This window comes from Pseudorca crassidens, chromosome 12 (assembly GCF_039906515.1).
Source record: "Pseudorca crassidens isolate mPseCra1 chromosome 12, mPseCra1.hap1, whole genome shotgun sequence".
Lineage (NCBI taxonomy): Eukaryota > Metazoa > Chordata > Mammalia > Artiodactyla > Delphinidae > Pseudorca > Pseudorca crassidens.
Genome location: NC_090307.1, coordinates 71,756,614 through 71,782,361, shown reverse-complemented (window position 1 = coordinate 71,782,361; position 25,748 = coordinate 71,756,614). Strand labels below are relative to the sequence as shown.

General features: G+C 46.6%; 1 long non-coding RNA gene across 1 annotated transcript in view; it reads left to right on the top strand.

Moving 5' to 3' along the window:
* Nucleotides 1–25,748, top strand: part of LOC137203703 (uncharacterized) — a 357,325-nt gene that overhangs the window by 130,024 nt on the left and 201,553 nt on the right. The window contains exons 2-3 of the long non-coding RNA XR_010933251.1: nt 20,862–20,897; nt 21,391–21,554. This is a non-coding gene — a long non-coding RNA (uncharacterized lncRNA). The remainder of the gene's footprint in view (nt 1–20,861; nt 20,898–21,390; nt 21,555–25,748) is intronic.

The window sequence follows — 25,748 nt, the reverse complement described above, 5'->3', positions numbered from 1 at the left end:
AAAAAACGAAGTCAAATCCTGCCTTCCCCTGTTGAAATGCTTCAGTGGCTTCCCATGGATGGAGTTCCAGCTCCTGCCCTTGACCTGAAGGCCAGGTCTGTCTGTCACTGATCCCCCAAACATCATCTTCATCTTCCCCTTGCTCACTTTGCTCTACTACATAAGCCTTCTTTTATTTCCTTGAATAGATCAAGTCCTTTCCCACCCCAGGAACTTCTCAAATGCTATTTGCTTTGGGAAGGGGTGTCCCCCCACTCCAACCTCATCTTTCAAGTCTCAACTTAATCATCACTCCCTGGAGAAGCTTCCTGAAAATACCCCCTCAAGTATATTCCCTATAGCAGCATCCAGTTCATGAATCTTTTATAGAATTTATCATATTTTAGAACTGTTTTTTTGCTTATTCTTTGTCTTAGAGTCCTCTAGACTATAAGCTCCATGAAGGCAGGGACCAGGTCAATTCTGACCAGTGCTATCTCCCTAACTCCAGTCTCCAAGCCTTCATTTTTCATTGGTAGCATTGGAACAATGATCATTGTCATCTTTATGAAGCGAGATAATGTCCCCAGGGTCCAGATGGAGTCATAGATGTGGAAATGTCTTCATAAATTGGAGTGGTGCATGAGAAGAGGGGGAGGTCCAGGTCGACTTTCTGAGAGCATAGTGAGCCTGTGACCTCTATTTACCTGGGAAGCTCTGAGCTCAAGAAAATGACCTCAGTGTGGGTAAGGGGGGAGAAGAGAGCCAAGGCTTTGGAGTTAGATAAACCTGTGTCAAGGTTGTTTTTTGCTGTCTTATGACATGTAAGGAAAGGGTCTTCACAGCACTGAGCCTGCGCTTTCTCATGTGCTAAATGGGGATCATGTCACCTACCTCTCAGATCAGTTGATGGAGCTTCAGAATGGGCCATGGAAGAGCCTCAGTAGGCATCAGTGTTCATGTCCTAGTCTCTCTCAATTTCCCCTTCCCTCTCCCTCTCCCTCTTTCTCTTTCTCTATCTTTCGCTCTTTCTCTGTCTCTAAAGGTATCACCCACCTCTCTCTCTTTATTGGAAATATCTATCTTTCAAATGTTTAACAGATTTGTGAAGATAATTTCCCCAAGAGGAATTCATCCTATAGGAGTAGGCGGAGGCCAGTACACAAGCAGGGAGCAACACCCTAAACTGAGCCTTGCCAGCCCACGATGCGCCAGCCCATGATGTGCCAGCCCAGGGCGGGCCCAACGTCATAACTTTTCTTTGGCCCCTCCCCAACCACCAGTGCCCTGGCCCCTGCCCAGTGCCATTCCATTTCCAGGAAGGCTCCCTTGACCCGTGGGTCCTTCAGCCACAACAGAGGTGGCGCCGGCTGGAATCCAGGCGTGAAATTATGAAAGAATGGGGCTGTCGCTGCCTCCAGTTGTGCACCGGCCTCAGATGTGAAATTGCCATTTTTTCCTCCCCGCTCGCACCGGCCTGTCGCATGCGGGGCGGAAAAGATTGTATTTATCACCTGTCAGGATCTGCCAGAACTGAGTTACGTGAGGCAGGACAGCATAAAATTATCATACACAAGCATGAAATTACAAAATCGCTTGGAACTGAACAACAAAATTATTTCATTTCGGAGGGAGGCCATTCCATTTTTTAGCTCTGACACCTTGACTGCCAAACTTTGAATTGAAATTGAGTGTGAGGGCCATGGAATAGAGACAGCAATAACAAGAAGTAGCATGTAAACTAGCCATGCAGACACACTACATTAATGGCCCCCAAAACCTCCCACCAGAGATATGTAACTGAATAAATGTCACACGTGCCTGTTACTCAACTTGCCTTGCAGCAACTAGAAATGACTTAAGCCAACGTTAGAACCCAGGTCTAATAGCCGAGGGTTCTTGGGAGGGATTGGGTCAAGGTTGGTTCTTCAAATCCATAGAGTGATGCCCCAATGAGACAGAAAGCATGCAGGCTTTGGAGTCAGGTATGTGTAAGTTTGAATGCTGGCTCCAACATTAGTGAGCGGTGTGACACCAAATGAATTTGTTAACGTCTCTGAACCTCCGTTTTATCATCTGTAAAATGAAGACAATCATAGGTTACTGTGAGGACAAGAATATCTCATGCATACTGTCTGGCACATAGTAGGTTTTCAATATAGGAATTATGAGAGTTGGGACAAGTGGGTTTACCCACCATTTTCTTTCTTCTTTCAAAGTTTTGTGCCATTTTTATACTCTGTAGTGAAAGCATTTATCCAACAAGCTTTTTATTAAGCATGGAAAAGAAAACTGTGATAGTAGTTTGTGTTTAGATGTAAAACACAGATTGGATATGTTGCTTCCAACTTTCATATACCCATACTTTTTGACATGTGACTTTGCAATCCCTCCCCTTGGAGGTGGGGCTTATTTCATCATCCAGTTGTTAGTGGGTGGACCTGGCCATGTGACTTACTTCAATCAATGGCCTGTGAGCAAGTGATGCAAGGAGAGTCTTGGCCTCTTGCACTCCTGCTGCTTGCTTAAGAATGGCATGCCCTATGTAGACTCTGGTCAATGGAGGTAGAGAGACATGTGGAGCAGCCTAGAGTCAAGTTGAGCCAACCCACAGATCTGTGAGTAAGGGAAACAAATGATTGTTGTTAGCCACTGAGAGTTTGGGGATTGTTTGTCACACAGCAAAGACTGACTCATTAAGTAGCTAGACTCAGATGATTATAAACAGAGGTTTGCTTTCATGAATACTCTGCAGAAAATTTAAAATTCATGTGGGACTCAGGGCAATTCTTCACAGAGTTGTTTTTTGAGGACTTGTTTTGTGAATTATAGTATATCTAGAGGCTTTGCCTTCTGTACCTTAAATGCCAATGTTTCCCCATCAGTATGGGAACTAGTCTAGGACTGTGGGTCTCTACTCCAGCAGACCCAACACTCTCTTTTCATTACATCTATTTCATAACACCCACTTTGCTATCCTGAAATGAAATTCATGCATTTCATCTTCATATACACGTAATTTATTTATTTATTTTTGCGGTATGCGGACCCTCACTGCTGCAGCCTCTCCTGCTGTGGAGCACAGGCTCCGCATGCGCAGGCTCAGCGGCCATGGCTCACGGGCCCAGCCGCTCCTCGGCATGTGGGATCCTCCCAGACCGGGACACGAACCCATGTCCCCTGCATCGGCAGGTGGACTCTCAACCACTGCGCCCCGAGGGAAGCCCTACACATAATTAAAAAAAAAAAAATCAATATAATGACCTAACTATAATATAAAGAAGGAATAAAATGAAAGCAGTTTATAATAAAATAATATCTATTTCAATATGTAAATTATTGGGAAACCACTATCTGCCAGGAGACATAATGAAGCAGCCTGATGCTTGTACCTACTTATAATGAATAAGTTGAGATTTCAGACAAATATTCAGTTGAATATTGTCGACATTTTTCTCTGTATTTGACATTTTGAAATAAGAGCTAAATTAGTATATTCATATGTATGGGTGGCATCGCCGTGATGGGGCTGCTGCAGATGTCGACTGATGCAGGTGTGTTGTAGCAACTCACATTCCATGAGCAGCTTTGAGGCCAATGCCTGGATTTTCCAAAATGGAAAACAACTTGATAGAATTTTGGAGAAAACCAAGCACTGCCTTCCCCCAGTTTATATTGCAGCTTCATCCCGGGAAAATCCCATGCAAAGTAAAACTGTGCAAAGAAGATTTTGCTGTATTTAAGATGGTTTTAGATGCTAGACTCAGGTAATTATTAAGTAAAAAATTTACCTACATGAATGTCCAGAAGGGCATTTGAAATTCCCCAAAGACTTGGGACCATTCTTTTTTTTTTTAATTGTATTTTTATTTATTTATTTATTTATTTATTTATTTATTTATTTATTTATTTATTTATGGCTGTGTTGGGTCTTCGTTTCTATGCAAGGGCTTTCTCTAGTTGCGGTGAGTGGGGGCCACTCTTCATCGCGGTGTGCGAGCCTCTCACTGTCGCGGCCTCTCTTGTTGCGGAGCACAAGCTCCAGACGCGCAGGCTCAGTAGTGTGGCTCACAGGCCTAGTTGCTCCGCGGCATGTGGGACCTTCCCAGACCAGGGCTCGAACCCGTGTCCCCTGCATTGGAAGGCAGATTCTCAACCACTGCGCCACCAGGGAAGCCCGGGACCATTCTTCTTGATGTGGTACTGCCCTGGGCGTTGCACGTCCAGTGTGGCTGATTTAATCCTTCCAGTCTCTAGACAGGGTTTCTCAACCTAGGAACAATTGACATTTGGGGTTGGATAGTTATTTGTGTTGGGGGTGCTGTCCTGTGCATTGTAGGCTGATGAGCAACATCTCTGACCTCCGTCCATTGGCTGCCAGTAGTACCCTCCTCCCCTCCAAGTGGTGACATCCAAAAATACCTCCAGATGCTGCCAAGTTTCCCCTGGGGTGCAAAATAACACCCCGTGGAGAAACAGTGGACCAGGATAATACCCCATCGCCCTGAATTCCCCAAATCCTCCTCGGAGATGGCACTGCCTCTGTTAAGAAACACTTGTCCACGAAGCTCTGGATTTCATTGTCATTTTATTCCAAGAACAGACATTGAGCACCTTGTATGTGCCAGGTGTCATGGATACAGTGATGAATGTGACAGTCCTCTAACTCAAGGAGTTCGAGTTGTTCAGGCCCCATCCTGGAAGTCAACTGTGTATCTCTCCTTACCTCATGCCATCATTCCACCACTCCCCACCCATTCCTCATGCCATCCATTCTTGAATTTGTCCATTTCATCTTGAATTTGTCCACTTCTCTCCATCCCCATCTGCTCTTTCCAGTCTTGCTTCTCTTCAATCTGTTCTCTAACCTGTGGATAGAGTAATCATGTTAAATTACAAATTCAGAAATTTCATTCTTGCACTCTCCTACTTAGAACACTTCAGTTGATTTTCATTGCACTTAGGGAACAATGAAAACCAAAACAAGGTTTCCACCATGCTCTATAGGGGCATCCGTCCTGTCCTGACACCTTCTTATTTTTGCCCAGGGGGTTGCAAGCTGGGGCTGGATTTTGGAAAGTCTTGAACGTCAAGCTGAGTGGTCAAACCTCAACCGAGTGACTGTTAAAGAGCCTCTAGTCCTCCAATGGATGTGTCTAGCAAGGCCAGATATTCTTCTGAGGGGATGGTGTTCCCTGCAGATCCCTTAAAAAGGGGAGAAGATGGTGGAACTTAGAGTATTTCAAGATCAAATCAGAGAGTAGAGGGACAGAGCTTAACTGAGATTCGAGGTAGCTTCTCCTGATTTCCTTTCCTCTGCTGGGATATGAGCTTTAACATCTTATAATATCTTCTTAGTAGTCTTGCCTGGTGAGTAGTGTTATCCCCATTTTATAGATGATGACGCTGAGCCTCAGGGAAAGAAAGATGATCGCCCAAGACCCCTGAGCTTGTGTCAAAGCTGGACTTTGAAGCACATCCTCCAAGGAGTTATCCAAAGCACCACTGCCCCTCATGTGATAACCACAGGGGTCTCCTTATTGGTTTCCTTGAGTCCATTGTGGTCACCCCACCTACTGCGGGCTAAAGTAGTGGAAATGACCTGCAACACCTCATGAGACTTCCCCCTGCCTACTTCTCCAAACCTATCTCTTTATCCTTTCCTCCATCAGTCTCTGAGCTTCAGGTGTACAGTTCGTCTCTTGGCAACTTGATCCTGCCACAGGGCATTTGCATATGCTGTTCACTTTGCCTACTTCAGGTGCTTTTCACCTTCTGCCCTCTCAAATCTCAGATCAAGCATCCCTTCTTCCTGCAAGTCTCTCCCATCCCCCTCCACACCTCCCCTAGTCTGGGTCAGGTCTATTCATTATACACTCATGCAACAATGTTCTTCTTTTATTTGCATGGTTAGATTTTAATCTAGTCTCCTCACTGGAGTGTAAGCCTTCTGAGGGCAACAACTTAGGTTGCTTTGCTCATATTAGATCCCATCCCTTAGCTTAGTGTATAACACATAGTAGGTACTCAATAAATTTTTGATCAGGGAAGAGAGGGAGGGAGGGAGGGAGGGAAGAAGGAAGGAAGGAAGGAAGGAAGGAAGGAAGGAAGGAAGGAAGGAAGGAAGGAAGGAAGGAGCTTTTTTTTCTGTATTCACCACCTCCACATTTGGTTGTATTGCCCTGAGGGGACTTACCCACTCCTCCTACCACTTGGCTGGGTGCGTGACAGCCCTTCAGGGGACCATAGTGTCTGGAGCCCCAGAGTGAGTTGACCTCCAGCTGCGCCGGGCTGCCAGCGCCCACGAGGAGAGCTGCCGGCTTCAGCGGGCAGCGATGCTGTCATTTTGTGGAGTGCTAACAGCTACAGGTGCTGGTCACAGGCCATTGCCCCCAGCCTTCGCCACGTAAATCCTGTAACGATTTGTATAAACTTCTGTTACATGTGTTATTTATCACTGCAAATAACTTCGCAGTGGGTTGGACCATGCTCTTTTTTCCCCCACATGCATGCCTCAGGGAAAGGCATGGGCTGAGTGGGTGAAAGGGTTCCTGCAGCTGGACGGCCTGGGTGGGATTCCTGGCTCCCCTCCCACTTACCAGCTGTGTGGCCTTGGTCAAGCTTCTGTCCCTCTCTGTGCCTCAATTTCCTCATCTGTTCATTAGGGATAATAATAGTGCCCACCTCAAAGGGGGGCTGGAAGGATTACGTGAGTGCAGGTCCTAGGAACTGGAGACAATCAGTGACCATAACCCTGCCCGCAGGAGCTGTCATTCCAGGGAAGGGCAAGAAACATGAAACATAATAAACCAATAATATAGAAGGTCAGCAGGTAAAGGTACCTATTGTAAAAAGAGCAAGGTAAGGGGATTGGAAGTGATAGAGCAGAGGGTTACACTCTCCGGTAGGGTGGTCAGGTGAGCACTCAGTGAGGAAGATGCCATTTGAACAAAGACTTGAAGAAGGCGAGGGTGTGATATTTCCCAATTTCAGGAAGAGGGAACAGCGTATGCAAAAGCTCTGAGGTAGGCATGTGCTTGTTCAGGCAACAGCGAGAAAGTCAGTGCTTCTGGGGCAGAGTGAATGGGAGGGGAAGATGAGGTCAGTGAGCTAACATGGGTCCAGATCACGCAGCACCTGGGGGTCATAATAAGGACGCTGGCTTTTACTCTAAGTGTGATGGGAGCCACCGTGGGCTCTTGAGTAGAGGAGTGAAAAGACTGGACTTAACATTTTTAAAATGTCACTCTGGCTGCTGCATGGAGGATGCATCAGAGGAGATCAAGGGCAGAGGAAGAGAGATTCGTTAGGAGGTCACTGCAGTGACCCTGGTGAGGGGCCATGAGGCTGGGTGACACTTGACACATCTACCCCAGGTCACCCCTCTTAGGGGACAGGAATCAGAAGTCTTTTTTTGGTCAAGGCACTCAGCAGGCAACACTCAGTTTGGCTGTGGAGGCATGCCCAGTTTAAGGATGGGCGACATGGTTTCCTGAAGCTCCTTAGTCCTGTAGGACACAGACAGCTTTCTCCTACCGGACTCCAGGTCTGTCCATCCCACCCTGGCTGTCCTCCCTGCCCTCCACCTGCCCTGCCAATCCCAGCCAGACTCAGCAGACTGTGGGTACCTGGGCTTTCCCCCATCAGCACCTGGCCCACAGCTGCCCTCAGGGGCCAGCAGGTGGTCTGATCCTCCTAGATCATTGGTCTGGGATTTGGACCACTTCTGTTGACAGGGCCATGCTCCCTCCAATTGCTCTAAGGAAGAATCCTTTAATGCCTCTTCCCAGCTTCTGGTGGTCGACGGCAATCCTTGGTATTCCCTGGCTTGTAGCTGCGTCCCTCCAATCTGCCTCTGTCTTCTGTATGTGTGTGTGTGTGTGACTTTGTATGTCTCCATATCTGGTTCTCCTTATAAGGTCACCAGTCACTGAATTAGGGCCCACCTTAATACAGTATGATTTCTTAACTTGAGGACATCTGCAAAGACCCAATTTCCAAATAAGGTCACATTTACAGGGACCACGGATTAAGACTTCAACATCTCTTTTAGGGGGAATAATTCAAATCAGACCACCATTATCTCCCAGCCTCCTCCTTGGTCTTTCTGCATCAGCCTCTGCCTGTCTCCTCCAGTTTTCTCCCTGTAGTCAGAGACCTTTCTAAACCATCTGGAAGAGCCACTTTCTTGCTTTTCACCCATCCATGGCTCCCCAGTGCCCTCCCAATAAGGTCTATAACCCTTAGCATGTAATTTAAGGGCCCTGCTGCTCTGGTCCTTGCAAATGTCTCTCTTCTCCCTGTGTTTGAACTCTTTGTTTTAGCTCAGTGGTCTCACCCCTGGCTGCCCATTAGAATCAACTGGAGACTTTCAACAAACACCTATGCCTGGGCCCCGGGACTCATTAATCAGGTGCTCTGTGGGTAGAGGCTGGCCGCCATGTGCTGTGAAGAGCTCCCGGGTGATTGCAATACAAAGCCAGGGCTGAGAACCAATGCTGTACACGTGGTTCTCACACTGGGGGACTCAGAACCCTGGGGGGCTTTTTAATATCCCACTTCCCAGTTTCTGATTCAGCAGGGCTCGGCGGGGCCAGAGAATTTTGCTTTTCTAATAAGCTCCCAGGTCATGCCGCTGCTGCTGCTGGTGTTGCACCAGTTTCTCAACCTCAGCACTCTTGATATTTGGGCTCAGCATAGTGGGGGCTGTCTTGTGCATTGTAGGATGTTCGGTGGCATCCTTGGCCTCTACCGTTAGATACCAGTAGCATCTCCCCACACACCTGTGATAAGCAGAAATATCCCCAGCCATCACTAAATGTCTCCTGCGGGCCCAAACTGACCCCAGTTGAGAATCGGTGGGCTCTGCCAAACTATTGGTAATTCTCATAAGTGCCTCAGGGCCTTTGCACATGCTCCTTTCTTCCTAAGTCTCTCTCTGATTACCTCTTGCTGGCTTGTCAGCTCTCCCATCTTGGCCCCTGAGACGCCTCCTCTGACCATCACATGCCCGCCACCCCACATAGCATCATCCCACTCTCCCCTGTCTCCATCCTTTTGCCCCGAGTATCCCTCCTACTTCTTCTGTCCAGACCTCCATAATAGCACTCCATTTAGACCAGTTACCTACCCATTTGAAAAGTACTTACTTAACAGTGAGGCACTTATTAACTCTTTCTCTTTATAAGAATAAGTCATTGTACATTATAGAAAATAAATGTACAGCAAAATTCTTCTCCATCCATTCAGCAAATATTTATTGTGCCCCTACTATGTGTCAGTATTATGCCAGGTGCTGAACATATGGAGGCAAGTAAACCATCATGTCATCCTTGGTACAGTGACTTACATATCATGGAACTGGGGGAAGAAAAATTATTCTTCTTTTTCTATTTCTCAGAGAAAGCGACCATTAACATTTTGCTGTATGTGCCTCCAGGATCGTTTCCCCATAAAATTTATACTTATACATATAAATATACATTTAAATAGTACGTATCTTTAAAATACAGTGCCAGACCCATATATATTACCCTGTAACTTGCTTTCTTCACTTAATATTTTTTTTTCACTTGAGAATTGATTGTGAGCATCGTGTCACATCCATACATCTTCTATAAAATCACTCACAAAATACCAAGAAGAGGTGGGAGGAATTTTTCCAGGGCTCAGCTGTTCCAGGGCCAGGTATTTCTGTTCTTGAAAAGAAAGATGAGGACAGGTGTGGTTTTGGGTGGGAACAGAGGGAGCGCATCCTCACTCAGTGTTGGCTGCCCCCTGAGATACAGCCCCTCCTGTTCAGGATCTGCTCCCCTCCACATACACCCGAGGGCTCCAGCCACTCCTTCAAGGTGGGGGCTGTTATCCTCTGATGCGGGCATTAATTATTGTTTTAATAGGGGACATTGAAGCGGGGAACACGAATGCCCCTGGGATGGGTAACACACCCTAAGTAGGCAGTTGTCTCGGTTACCAAGTTGGTTCTCAAGAGTCTAGCACTTGAATCAGAGATCCGAGAAGTAAAGGCAAAAAGTGTCAAGACTGGGCTTCCAGCAGAAACTGGAATACAACACTGTAAAGCAATTATACTCCAATAAAGATGTTTTTAAAAAAAAACAACTGGGCTTCCAGAGCTCCTGAGCCCAGCCTCACCTGCTGTTAACTCCTTCCACCTCCAACTCCAGATCACTGCTTCAGCACTGATGCTCCCTCTGTCATTTTATACTGGGTCTCGCATGTATCTTCCCCTCTGCCCTGACACACTTTAGCCCAGAACTGGCTGATGAACTTCTAAGCCTTTTCCCACCACTGCTTTCAAATGTGGAGATCTGTGTCTAGTTATAAATCTGTACTGTGGAGGGGAGGGGGAGAGGGAGAGGGGGAGAGAGAGAGAGAGAGAGGAGAGAGAGGGAAAGAGAGAAGGAAGGAGGGAGAGAGAGAGACAGAGAGATACAGAGACAGAAAGACGTATCTAAAAGGATTGTTTGCCAAAATTTTTTTTGAGTGATTATCCTTGGGGAGAGGGACTTTGGGATTTTACTTGCAATCTTGAATCTTAAAATTATTATTGTTTTAGTCCATTAATAAATGTAATTTTTCCAAAGAGCATATGACTATCACAAAGCAACATTCCGTGGTGACTCCCTTTCAGGACCCCTTTCCTCAGAATGTGCACACCTTCCCCTGAGGTGGAGGGGCGAGGCCAGCCACGGGGAGCTGTCAGAGGACAGGGCCCATGTCCCATCTGTCTCGGTCTCCAGTGACCTGCACAGAGCCCGCCAGGACAGAATGCGCCTTGTAAATGTCTGTTTAATGAACAGAGGAAGGAAACTCATTATAACACCATGTATCGTCCAGGTTAAATAAGGGAAAGGATTATTATAGCAATGATGCTGCAATGTACCCTCAATTAGGCACGGCCATGAGGAGTGTCTGCCACCAACTAAGGGATCATCGAGACACAATTGGACCTTCTCGGGAGCGCCGTTCACTTTGTATTTTAGTTGTTTGAGATTTCCTGCTCACCCCTGCCCTTTTTAAAAATTGTTTTTAGGGAAGGGGCACTGACTAACCTCTCGATAGTATTTGGTTGAAGTTCATAATTAAACCAGTTGATATCTTTTTTAAATTAATTTTTACTGGAGTATAGTTGCTTTACAATGTTGTATTAGTTTCTGCTATATAGCAAAGTGAAACAGCTATATGTATACATATATCCCCTCTTTTTTGGATTTCCTTCCCATTTAGGTCACCACAGAGCATTGAGTAGAGTTCCTTGTGCTGTACAGTAGGTTCTCATTAGTTATCTATTTAATTTTATATAGTAGTGTATATATGTCAATCCCAGTCTCCCAGTTAATCCCACCCCCCCCCCCGGTATCCATATGTCCATTCTCTACATCTGTGTCTCTATTTCTGCTTTGCAAATAAGTTCATCTGTATCATTTTTCTAGATTCCACATATGAGCAATATTATACGATATTTGTCTTTCTCTTTCTGACTTACTTCACTCTGTATGACAGTCTCTAGGTCGATCCACGTCTCTGCACATTGCACAATTTCGTTCCTTTTTATGGCTGAGTAATATTTTGTGTGTGTGTGTGTGTGTGTGTGTGTGTGTGTGTGTGTGTATCACACCTTCTTTATCCATTCTTCTGTTGATGGACATTTGCTTCCATGTCCTGCCTATTGTAAATAGTGCTGCAGTGAACACTGGGGTGCATGTATCTTTTTGAATTATGGTTTTCTCTGGGGCCGGTTGATTTCCTAACAGAAGGGATGACCCTGCCATGAGCAGCGGTTCTCAAGGAGTGTTCCCTCGATTTGCAGCATCAGCACTGCTGCCTGGGAACTTGTTAGAAATGCAAATTCTTGGGCTGCCCCTCCAGCCTCTGAATCAGAAACTGGGGTGGGACCCAGAAATCTATGTTTCAGCAAGTCGTCTGGGTGATTCTGTTGTATGCTCAAGTGTGAGAACCACTGACTCAGAGGTTAATCCTGTGGATTCTGGTGCTTTGCCTCAAATTCTGGGTGATGCCACTTTACTGGCTGTGTGTCCTCGGGCAAGTCCTCTCTGTGCCTCCGTGACCTCATCTGTAATATGAGGTATCAACAATGCCCATCTCATAGGTGGTGAGGATGGGCGGAAATAATGTATGCAGAGCACTAGCACAGCGCCCACACTCCATCCAAGCAAATGCTGCCTGTTGGCGTATTTCATGGAGTAGAAGCTGCCTTTGATTGTCAGATTCATTCAGATTTCAGATTGTGAATGTAGGGAAAAAGTTTGTCTTAAAACAGTGTTTTTCAAACTTCAGTGTGCTCACATATCACCTGAGATGTTGGAATGCAAATTTGTTTTTTTTGGGTTTTTTTTGCGGTACGCGGGCCTCTCACTGTTGTGGCCTCTCCCGTTGTGGAGCACAGGCTCCGGACGCGCAGGCTCAGCGGCCATGGCTCACGGGCCCAGCCGCTCCGCGGCATGTGGGATCCTCCCGGACCGGGGCACGAACCCGTGTCCCCTGCATCGGCAGGCGGACTCTCAACGACTGCGCCACCAGGGAAGCCCTGAAATGCAAATTTTGCCTGAGGAGGGCTGGGGCCAGAGATTCTGCGTTTCTAGCAAGCTCTCAGGTGAAAGGATGCAGCTGGTCCATGGACCACACTTTGAGTACGGATTGCATCTAGTATCTGGGGCTCATACTGGGCTCGCATGATGAGCTGGCAATGGTCGTGGGCTGGTTCTGGTGAGGCTGGCAGAGCAGGATGTAGGGCATTTTGACTATCTACCTCTGGCCAGAATTACAGCGATCTTTGGAGTGAGAACTGGAGATGCGAGTTTGAGCCCCTTCTGTGGCCACTTACCACTCTAGACCACATCCCTCCCATCTCCCACCCTCAACATCTTCTCTGCCATGTAGACCACGCAATGCCCTTTCCTAGGGCAGGTGAGGAGAATCAAATACTCATTTTCTCAGAGAGTGATTTGATGACAAACTTTTCCTTGGAATCATGGATTTGCCAGAGTTTAAAAATAATGAAAAGAGATGGGAATTTAAAGGAGTCAGGGCAAGTTGATGCTGATGGAAGATGGCGGGTTATTACTGTTATTGTTATCATCATCAGTGTTAGTGGTGCGGGTGATAAGCCCTGGGCTGGGGCTCTCCCTCTACCACCAGCCCCAGGGATGTTCCTGCTCTTCAGACTCGCACTGGAATTCTGTTGGCTCCAGGGGGACCCCGTCGAGCCAGCCTTCTGTGTGGGCTCAGTCCACTGAGGGCTATACAGAGGGAGCTCCGAAGCCTCAAATCCTTATTACTCCTATTATCCTTTTCATAGCTACTCTCAGATTTGGAGACACCGCTCACTTCCAAGGGGACGGGACAGGGCTGGAGAGAAAAGGGGTCATGCAAGCTCATTTCCAGAGTAAACAAAGAACACTATGGGGGAGAGGAAAAATGCCTCTTGCTCCCCCTCTCCTGACACATGTGCACAGAACACACACACACACACACACACACACGCACACACACACACTGCCCCAGCCTGCATGTCACCATCAATCAGCTCCCTCCCACTTGCTGTTTGCAGGCAGAGTTCCCTACAGATGTGCTGAGGGGGGTAGGCTGGAAGAAGGGAAGAAGGTGGAGCTGGAGGCTGGGGAGGGAGGGGAGGCAGAGATATCCTCAAAGAGTTAAAACCTTGCCTTGCCAGACTGTGAATTCACTCGACTCTCCCCCACCCGCCTCAATCCAGCCAAACAACAGCTTGACATTTTCCATCCTTCACGAGAAAGACAAAGACAGGAAGATATTCCCATGATCCCTTTCTGCATGCCTAACCGTGAGCTCAGGTGCCGTGGTGTTGCCCTGCGCCGGCCCCATCAACGTGAAGGGCGAACTCATCCCTTCTGCATCTTTTTCTCGCCACTGCTTGATTAATTGGCTGACTACTACGCCGGCAGAATACCTAATGCCTCTCCTTCCCCTATTCTTCCTTCACAGGTTTTTTTTTTTTCCTCCTTTGCTCCATTTACATATACTTTATATTCCATAATTTTCACCCAAAAAGGAAAAAAAAAAAGGGGGAGCGGGCCCATCTCAGTAATTTGATGTAATGACGGCATGTCACCAAAAAGAGGAATTAGAAAAATCTGTAGGTATTTAATTTATTCTTGTTTTTTTCAAGTAGATCTCTCTGAGAGGAACATTAATATTCATGGGCCAGGAGAAAAAAGTATCCTCAATAGGAAAATTCCAGATTTTTTTAGGGGGGAGGGAGGCAGCTAAATTCAATGCATTTTTAAGCACCATTATTTAACTAATAGCGCTCGAGTCCCTCTGGTCTCCGTTCCTCCCCTTCAATGAAAATAAGCGGGTTTTAGTTTGCCTCCAAGGGCTGTGTGTGTTGGGCTGACACCCACGCAGCTGAAACAGAAAAACTGGGTTCTGTGTTTTCCTCCCCTCCTGGGAAGACTCGAATAAAGAAGAAAAACATAAATAAAGGCCTTTTCAGAGTCCCCAGGCTGGAGTTTTGAGCTCCTCTGGTCTCCGCCATTGGCTGTAATCACCTTCTGATAGCTCCATGGGCAGGAAGATTTCCCCGAGGTTTCCAGCAAGGCCACCCTCTTCTTATTAACTTGGGTTCAGGTTTTGGGCTGTTAATTAACTACTTGTTTATCAGAGTAAGTGTTGAGTTAAACCGTAATCATAATCGTTACAGGTGAAGCAGGGGGGAAAAGAACCCCAAAGCATCAGAAAGATGCCTGGAGTGTGAGAACTGAGTGGAAACAGCTTTTTTCTCCGGGGCAGGTCTTTGCAAAGGGTCTTGGCGTGGTTGGCCCTCCCAGGGATGGTGATATTTGTGGGGGCCCAGGACCTGAGCTGGTCTAGTAGGAGGGTGGACTCTCAGCCATTAGGACCATGTCTGGGACACAGATGCCTATCCCCATTTTAATCGATGGGATTGGAAACATATCTGAGTTTCTGGGCCTGGGTACAAGCCATTTGCCTACTGTGGCAATAATAATAATTACCAATACCACGTATCGTTATTTTGTCTTTATATACATTAAACTTTTTAAGTACAATTTTAAAGGTTACTTTCCATTTACAGTTATTACAAAACATTGGCTTTATTCCCTGTGTTGTACAATACATTCTTGAGCCTGTCTTATACCCAGTAGTTTATACCTCCCACTCCCCCACCTCTCTGCGGCCCCTCCCCACCCCACTGGTAACCATTAGTTTGTTCGCTCTATCTGAGAGTCTCTTTCTGTTTTGTTATATTCACTAGTTTGGTGTATTATTTTTTAATCCCACATATAAGTGATACCATACAGTATATGTCATACAGTATTTGTCTTTCTCTGTCTGACTTATTTCATTTAGCATAATGCCCTCCGAGTCCATCCATGTTGCTGCAAATGGCAAACTTTCATTCTTTTATATGTCTGAGTAGTATTCCATTGTGTATAGATAGCATTTTCTTTGTATAAGTGTATTAAGTGTAATACGGATGAATATTTTACCCAGGTTCATACTCTACCCAAATCAAGATGCAGAACATTCCCAAAGCCCCCAGAAAGCTCTCATGTGTTCCCTTCCAGTCATACAGCCTGCTTCAAGGACAGCCACTTTTCTGCCTTCTTGGGCTGCCAATGAGTTTTGCTCGTTCTTGAACTTCCTCTAAGTGGAACCATACAGCATGCACTCTTTTGTGCCCAGACTTCTTTCTCAAAACCCAGAGTTTTGGAGATTGGTCCACATTGTGCTATGTAACGGTAGTTCATTCTTTTTATTGCTGTGCCGTGTTCCAGCATATAAATAAACCAGAATCCAGTCAGCCACTCTCCTGTCCATGGCTGTATGGATGGTTTCCGGTTTGGGCTATTCTGAATAACGCTGGCATGCACATCCGTCTACATGCCTTGTGGGGGACATAAGCCCTCCTTTCTCCTCGGCATAGACCCAGGCATGGAATATCTGGTCATACGGTAAATGTACTTTCAGCTTTAGTAGAAACTAACAAATTGTCTTCAAAGCGCCTGCATCCACCTGTACACGCCCACCAGCAGTGCCTGAGATTCTGGTCACTCCATATTTTCACCAAATCTTGGTAGCGTTGTCATTCCTTTTAATTTTAGCCGTTTTCATGGGTGTGGGACAGGAGGAGACCTTGGCAGACGTTCAGCGGGGAGAAAACAGGAAACTGTTTTCTCAGAGCGAAACTGAGAAAGGGAATTGGGAAGGCAGTGGGACAGAGAAAGAGGAAGAGAGACAGGAAGAAGCAGAGAAACGCCGGTGGAAACCCAGACGGAGAGACAGGTGAATGAAGGGAGAGAAAAGACCCAGGAACAGAGAGGAGAGAAGGAAAGAGAGAAAGAGGAAAGAAGAGAAAAAGGAAAACAGAGGGGAACTGAGGAGGCAGAAGCTGAGAAGGAAAGGGGTGATGCTAAGGGAGGAGAGAAAAGCATGGGAGAGGAGGGAGCTGAGAGCAACCCTGGGCGGCGGCCCTGGGAGGGGGGCGAGTGCAGAGATGGGTCTCTTGGTATTTTATGAAACATGTCCTTTTTTCTTTCTTTTTTTAAAAGTGCTTCTTGGTATTTTTATGTTTATATATTTTAACTTGGGCCTGGCTTCATGGAAAATGCATGAGGAGTAAGTGGTTTCTGGGAATGTTTTATACATGACTGGAGAATTGGGAGGATGCAGGGGGTGGGCAGGAGGGATGGAGGGCGTGGACCACTCCCTCCTTGGGTCTCCCCGGCAGGGCTCCCATGGTGGGCGCAGCAGGCCTCTTCCCTCGAGGTTACAGGGTGGTGGATAAGTTGGTGTGGCCAGGATCCACCAGCCCTCTGACCAGGCAATCCACATCCCCTCCTCCCAGCCTCAGTTTCCTCCTCTGCAACTTGGCATGCTAGTACTGCCTGCTTGGAGGTGTGGTGGGCTGATCTGACCTTGTCCAGGGGAAGGCGGCAAGGTGAACTTTCTGAGTGACAGGGGTTCTCCAGGCCAGTGCTTGTCACACTCGGCCGTGTACCTGGGGATCTTGGTAACAGGCAGATTCAGATTCAGCAATTTTGGGGTGGGGTCTAAGATTCTGCATTTCCAGCCAGCTTCCAGAGAATGTGGCTGGTCTCTGGACACAGGGCACTAGGAATGCTTGGGCCATCAGTGGCTTAAAGGAGAGCATGAGAAGCAAAAGGACATCTCTGGAGTTAACAAGACTCAAGAGAAGTGCAGCCCTGGGCTTCAGGAATTCTTCCCTTACCCAGACCGAAGAGAGCTAGGGGTAAGTGATGTGAGCTCCGTCTGTTCTTTTACTTTGCCCCCACCTGCCACGCCTCCACTCTTAAGGACTCGATCTTCTGCAACCAGAAATGCTTCCTTGTCCAATAACACAATGGTTCTTAAATTCTTTGAGGGGGAGAGAGACTTAAAATGCCTTTGGACAATCAGGTGTAAAATTGCATGCTCTCCCAAGGAACAATGCACGTTCCCACTGTTCCTGCATACAATCTCAGTGTCCAGGCCTCAGTTCAAGAACGTGGGCCTACAGTCACTGCCTTCATGGAAGCTTCTACCCCGGTTTGCCCTAAACAGCATCAGCTCCTCCCCTGAGACTGGTCTCCCTGGGACTCAGGCCTTTGTTCCATCACGTAGACATGTCATCTGTTTGTGTGTCTTTCTCCTCCACTGGTGTCTGGATACAGGAAGGAAGAATTGTGCTTGATTCGGTCCCCTGGAGCCCAATGCAGGAGCTGGCCCAGGAGGCCCCTTGGGAAATGTTAAATGCACTAGCAGGCATATCTCCTTCTGTAAAGTCCACTGTTGGAGGGTCATGGTGGAGTGGGAACCTTCTAGAGCTTTTCTCCTAGACGCTAGACCTTGTCTCTTTGCAAGGATGAAGGCAGCCTCCAGCAGAAGTGTGGCTTTGGGGTAAGGAAGGCAAAGGCTCCAAACAGACAACCCACTCTTTCCCAAGGAGCATAAAGTTTTATAGTATCCTGAGCATCCTTCATACTCTAGTTGGCAGGGGAAGCTGGACCTAGTAGAAAGAACTGAACTGAGAGAAGTGAGGAATGGGTTCCTGTTATGGGCTGAGTTATGTGCCCTCAAAATTCCTATGTTGAACCTGCAACCCCTAATATGACTGTATTTGGGGATGGGGCCTTTAGGGAGGTCATTATGGTTAAATGCTAAATGAGGTCATAAGGGTGAGGCCCTGATCCAATAAGACTGGTGCCTTATAAGAGGAAGAGTCATCAGAGAGCTGACTCTCTCCCCACGCGCACACAGAAGAAAGGCCATGTGAGGACACAGCGAGAAGGTCGCCATCTGCAAGCCAGGAAGAGAGCTCGCACCAGAACTCAACCCTGCCAACACCTTGATCTTGGACTTCCAGCCTCCAAAACAGTGGGGAAATAAATTACTGTTGTTGAAGCTGCCCAGTCTGCAGTATTTTGTTATGGCAGCTAGATCAGACTAAGACAGTTCCCATCTGTGCTCTGTCACTGGCCACCAATGTGACCTAGGACAGGTTGCTTCCCATCTCTGGGCCTCAGTTTCCTTATTCATAAGTTGGGATTGGGACGATGAAGCATAGGATGGGGAAGTCTTCAAGGTTTCTTCCAATTCTGAGAGTTTACGAGCTCTGAAGATGCTCTTCAAGAAGGCTATGATTTATGTCACAGATGTGCAGGAGAAAAACAGTTGCATGGGAATCAATTTTCTCTTGTAAATAGGATCTTTTTTAAAAGCACTCCAGGGAGAAAAGTAGAAACAAACATTTCTAGAAGGCCTACTACGAGGCAGAAAGCACTCTGTGCAAACCTGGTTTCATTTATCTCCTTACACTAAACTTTACTTACCTTGCAAATATATTATAATCCTAAACTTTTTAAAAAAAATATGATGTTTTGTTTCACAAAGAAAGGAACTGAATGCTCCAGAGGAATATGTGGAAAATACAAAACATAGGATGTAAAAGGGAAAATAAACCATTCCTCCAATAGGTACTTGTTGAACACCCACTATGTGCCAATGACTATACAAAAACTGGGTTTCTAACCAGCTTTTAAATATATAAAATCTCTGTAAGCATAGATTCTATAACATTTAGATTGTGCAGTTTTATTTAAATTTGTATTATATTCATTTTGATGTTGTAATGGAGCTAGTTCTTAATAAGCCCATCACTTTCAAGTCAGCTTTCTTTTTCCTGAATTTAAAAGTAGCACATATGTTTATTGAAGAAGATGTGGACATTATGGGCACATAAAAAGAAAGAAATAAAGATTGCTTGGAAGCCACCACCCAGGCTGTTTTCTATTTATGCATCCAGACTCTCAACACACATGAGTATAACCTGCTTCTACCTTCCTTCATGGGACCCCCGACTTCCTATTCATTCCCTACTCCCCCCCCCCACCACAACTACCAGACTTACACACACTATGATGTAGAAAGCTACCTGAGGTCAATAATTTCTGTCTATTTATATCACTGCTTTATATTTAGCACCTAGAACAGTGCCTGGCACACAGTGAATGCTCCATAAGTAACAAATATTGTATATAATGTAAAGAATGAAGGAAAATTGGGTTATCGAGAACATGCAGTTTATAATCTGCTTTTCAGAAAGCATCAATGTGTCATAAGTGTTCTCTTGTATTATGAAACATTCTACTGTAATATAACTGCTCTGTGGCATGTGGAATCTTCCCGGACCAGGGCTCAAACCCATGTCCCCTTCATAGTATCCCATCATATAGATGAATCATAAATAACTTCTTTAATCTCATCTTGCAGCTGTCCAAATAACATCTCCAGAAGATCGTGGCAGCTGTTCTTTGCACACTTTGTGATAATTTTCTTGGGATAAATTTCCAGAAGTGAAATTGATGGGTCAAAAAGCAGCATATATAATGGAATATTATTCAGCCGTAAAAAGGAATGAAGTGTTGATGTGTAGTATAACATGGGTGAGCCTAGAAAACAATGCTAAGTGAAAGAAGCCAGATACAAAAGCCCACATGTTGCACGTTTCCATTTATATGAAAATCCAGAATAGGTAAATCCGTAGAGAGGGAAAGCAGATTAGTGGTTGCCAGGGGCTGGGAGGTGGGGCTTAGGGGAGTGATTGATTCATGAGTATGGGATTTTCTTTTGGGGGTGTTGAAAATGCTTTGGAGCTAGATAAAGGTCATGGTTGCACAGCATCGTGAATGTACCAAATGCCACTGAATTGTCTGCTCTGAAAAGCTTTATTTTATGTTATGTGAATTTTGCCTCCGTTAAAAAACGAAAGCAGACACAGTTTCAAGACCGACTTGCTATACTGATTCATGCACTCAGCAACAATGCATTTGAGTGGTCATTTCGTCAGAAATTCAGTAGCACTGGTGAGTATCTATAAACCTGGACAGGTTTACAGACAAAATGTATTGATTATCAGTGATATCAGTTTTCCTTTTCTCACTGCACTGAATGGATATTTATATCCTACTTATATAGTTTTATTTGCAAGTTATCTCAGAGTGTTGGTCTTACTGATTTGCAAGTATGCATTTTCCACTGATGATATTAACCCTTGTCATGTATGTCTCAGACTTTATATCCTTTTATTATTTTGCTTTTTAATTTTAACATAATTCTAACTTTTAAATTGCTGCTAGTCTACCAGATAGTGACTACCACACTGTCCCATGGCTAATCATCTCCCTGGTGATTGCCTACCAGATATTCAGTCCCATTCCCACCTTTTCCTTCCTGATACAGTCCAAATTCACCATCCTTGTCCTGCAGGTAACCTACCTCCAGCTTCACAGGTGAGCCCTGACTGACCATGCCAATCACAGTCACCCCATTTGTCTTTTCAGGGTTGGTTAAGACCTGGGTGCACAGCACAATCACAGGTGATGAGATATAGGAGCCTCTGGGAAAGGTTGATTGACTGTTGTTGTTTATTTTTTTAAATTTATTTATTTACTTTTGGCTGCATTGGGTCTTTGTTGCTGCGCGCGGGCCTTCTCTAGTTGCGGTGAGCGGGGGCTATTCTTCGTTGCAGTGTGCGGGCTTCTCATGGCTTCTCTTGTTGCGGAGCACGGGCTCAGTTGCAGCATGTGGGCTTCAGTAGTTGCAGCACCAGGCCCTAGAACATGCGGGCTTCAGTAGCTGTGGCACGTGAGCTCAGTAGTTGTGGCTCACAGGCTCTACAGCACAGGCTCAGTAGTTGTGGCACACCGGCTTAGTTGATCTACGGCATGTGGAATCTTCCCGGACCAGGGCTTGAACCCATGTCCCCTGCACGGGCAGGCGGATTCTTAACCACTGCACCACCGGGGAAGTCCTTGATTGACTTTTATAAAGAGGCATTCATGAGACATTGCCCCTGTTCTTTCTCTGCAGGTGGCTTGATCAGAGAGTGATGCCAGGGCTTCTGCAGCCATCTTGTGTCCATGAGGAGAGCCAGACCAGGGACAAAGTGGACATGCAGGGAAGGACACAGAGGAGTAGATCCAGACTGCTGGAGGCATCCCATCAGTGCACCCTCCCCCTGGGCTTCCCACGAGGTGAGATAATAGATGTCCTGAGCCTTGCAGGCATCCAAATTGGTTGCCTATTACCTGCAGCTGAGAGTATCCTAAACCACCAAACTCCATTTAGAGCAGCTACTTCCTTGTTTGCTTTTTTAGAAAATGTATAAACCAACCACTCCCATAAATGCCTTTTTAAATAAAACTTCTTCTATAATTTGACATGTATCCTCAGATTAATTCCCAGAAGTGGAATTACAGGCTGAGAGAGTATTAATTTTTAAAGTTGCTTCATTCACATTTTCATTTGCCTTCCAGTTGGCGGCTCTACAGGCTTAATCAGTCTCCCAGCCAGAAATTAGGGAACAGGGGTTTGAACCAAGGCCTTCTGATACCACATGCAAAGTTAGATATTAAAGGAGAGCTGGGCTTTAGTCCTGATTAAGTTCCTCCAAATCTGAAATCATGGGTAATGAATTCCCTTCGCCTGAATAAAGCATCCCCTGGGGAGCCAAAGCTGGCTGTCATGCTTTTCTGTTTCTTCCACTTCATTATGGAGAATTCTAGAATGTCAGGATTGGGGAGGACTTTAATGGTCCGAGTTGGGGTGGGGTGGGTCAAGACCCCCATTGCTAACCTTGTGAAATGTATGGACCGTCTCTTAGAAAAGTTTAGGCCCATCTGTATTAGTGCCCCGGGGCTGCTGTAACAAAGTACGGCAAACAGGGTGGCTTAGAACAACAGAAATGTATTGTCTCACAGTTCTGGCGGGGGGGAAGTCTGAAATCAGTGTGTCAGCAGGTTGGTGCCTTCAGGGGTGGGGAGGGAGAGTCTGTTCCATTGCTCTCCCGGATTCTGGTGGCCTCAGGCATTCCTTGGCTCTTAGGTGGCCTTCTCCCTGTATCTTTGCGTCATCTTACCTCCATCTGTCTCTGTATCCAAATTCCCCCTTTTATAAGGACACGGTCATCTTGGATGAGGGCCCATCCTCATGACCTCATCTTAACTCAGTCATCTGCAAAGACCCAATTTCCAAATAAGATCACATTCACAGGTCCTGGGGGCTAAGACTTCAGCGTCTTTCAGGGGGACACAATTCAACCCATAACACCACCCAAACATGTGAGATTGTGCATAAAATATCAGGGGTAATGAACCCACTAAGGTTTATCTAGGGACCCCAAGATGAGACTCTATTCTATTATGACCTCTTCACTTTAGAGTGAAAGAAAGATGGGAAAAAGTGACGGGAAAACCGAGGCCCAGGGAGGGAAAGGCGCGGCTCCAGGTTCTCACCGCAGTAGTGGGGATGTGCCAGGACTGGAGCCCACGTCTCCTTGGCTTTCACATGGCATCTCAACAGGATCCCAGCCCTCGATAGGCCCAGTCTTCTGGCAGCCACAGAACCTGAGCCAAGCTGTAAAGGGACAGGTGGCCAGACTTTGAGGGAGGTAGAGAGGAGCTGGCGGGGACGGGGAGTGCCTGCCAGGGTCCACCCCTTCCCTAGCAGACAAAGGAGGCTAGAACATTGGGAGTCAGAGCGCAGGAATGGGGCACATCCCAGGGAGGCCAGAGCTTGTGAAAATTGATGCAGGTCATGGAAAGCGTGGGAGAGGAAGCTCGCTCCCATTGCAGACTCTTCAGAGTGACGATAGGGTGGATTCTGGCTTCAGTTCCCATTGGCAAGGCCCCTGGACATTTAAGGGGGCAGCCAGGAGGGGGCCGAGGAGCCCTCCTCTCTGCTGCCTGTGCCAGCTGCCCATCCATAGGAAGCCAGAGTGTCAGCCCTCCTGCCCCCGATGCCAGCCCAGAGGTGCCAAGGCACCAGGCTCAGCAAAGCCAGCTGGTAGTTTATCGCAGAGCCAGTGGCCCGACCGGCCGGCCCGTCTGCTTCTCACTGCCAGCTGCATGCCTGTGTGAGGGGGGCCGGCAGCCCATCCAAGTGGCCGAGGTGCCAGCCACTGGGTGCTTGGGGCCAGCTGGCAAGCTGGCAGGACTGGCCAGCGTACCCATCTGCCAGCCGGTGCCAGATGAACGTGCAGGGGAACTGGGCCCGGGGACCTTGGGGTGCCCGCCCACCTGGAGTTCCAAGGCAACGGAGGCCCTGGCCCTCCTCTTCCCTCTCTCCCACACGGCCTCATGAAGTCTGAGATGTTGCTAACAAAGGCCCTAAGTAAAGGCATGGGGAAGCATGGAGGGGCATGGACGGTTAGGAACACAGGACCCCAGAACCATAACATCACAGGATGTTAGAAGCCCAGCAGATCGGTGGCTAAGAGCATGGACTCTGGGATTGGACACCCTGGATCTAAATCCCAGCTCTGACACTAATTAGCTGTGTGATCTTGGGTAGGCCACTTAATTGCCTGTAGGCTCAGTTTTCTCATCTGTAAAACGGGAAAGTAGCACCTGCTTCCTTGGGTTAAAGTGAGGATTAAATAAGATGGTTATATGACCCTTAGAATATGGTAAACACTCAGTACAAGGTGATTATTATGATAGATTCTGTTATTAGAATCAGAAGATGAGAGTGTTTGAACTCAGATGGGCTTCAGATATCATCTGGTCCAATTTCATCATTTTTAAGCTGGGGAACCAAGGCCCAGATTGGGGAATTGTTGGATTATTCAGGTCACAATCAAACAGTCTGATTAAAAAATGGGCAGAGAGAGTGGGGGGAGAGGGAATTGGAGGAAGGTGGTCAAAATGTACAAACTTCCAGGTACAAGATAAGTAAGTCACAGGGACACAGTGTGCAGCATGGTGACGATAGTTAACAATGCTGTCTTGCATATCTGAAAGTTGCTAAGAGGGTAGATCTTAAAAGATCACATCACAAGAAAAAATATTAAAAACTATGTGTGGTGATGGATGTTAACTAGACTTACTGTGGTGATCATTTTGCTACATAAACATATATCAGATTACTATGTTGTACACCTAAAACTAATACAGTGTTATATGTCAGTTACAGACCAATTTAAAAAATGTAAAACAAGGTCACAATCGCACAGAGATCATTTGGGGTACAGGGACTAGATTCCAGGTCTCCTGACTCTCTCCCTGGTCCTTTGCCACGAAAAACTCACCTGAATTAGGGGAGGTGATGGCAAGGTAGGGAGGGGCCTCCCTGTCCTGCCTCAGCCCACCTAGATGCCCCAAATGCCTGGCCACCACCCTCCACACTTAGCCCTCCTATTGCACTGCCTGATGTGTGAGTGTGTGTGTTTGCCAACACATACATGTGTGTACGTGTATGTGTCTCTGAGTGTTGGCATATGCCCTTGTATGTCCACTGTGTCCTGTCTCCTCCAAAAGACCAAAATCTTAAGGGCAAGTCCCATGTCTTATTCAGGAAGACCTCAGCTATCCACAGCTCACCTCTCTGGAAGCCTCAGATATCCAGAAAGCCTCTGGGCATCCCTGAGCCCCTGTGCTGAGAACAATCCCTGTCACGTAGCTGGAGCTCTATAAACTTGTGATGAATGAATGAATGAATGAATGAAGCAGATGGAGCGTTTGTTTGGCCTGGCATATCTCTTTGAGTTTGGTGAAACAGGACTCTTACTGTCCACCCGCCAACCAATAACAGCAAGGATATTAATGCTGTAAAATCTTCATCTTAACCAGCAGCTCTTGACTCTCACTCAGAGCCTAGTTACCCTGATTTTGCACACAGTATCAACAAAGGTAGTTAGCTGGCCTGGTCTGCAGGTTGGATGCAACAAATAGAAGGGAGAGGGAAGCAAACAGCTGCAGGTAAAAGCAGATAAAGGTGGCTGTGGATGCCTTCATGGGCTGGGGAGAGAAAGGACTGTTTGGAAGAAGCCTCACTAATGTCAAAACCAGAGCACTCTGGGGCCACTCTGTGTGTGGGAAACATGCCTTCTTGTGCAGACCCGTTCATCTCTCTGGAAACTTAGTGATGCTCATAATGATAGATATGAGATTCAGTTCAAGGGCCTCCATGCAAAGTATCAAAGAACAGAATGAGATTTGGAGAGATTTCCATCCAAAATGTACTTTTCAAAATGGAAATTAAAGAGAGCTGATCTTCCATCAACCAGAAAGCTTGGCTTTCTCAAGCGACTTGGTCAGGGAAGGTTACATGTTGCTGGGATCCACTGCTCTTTGTGTGGACAGAGCTGACAATTAGAGAACTTAAGGGAAGCAAAGGGAGAGGGGAAGGTGTGGGGGAGATCAGTCAAAACGGCTTTTCATCCTGAATGT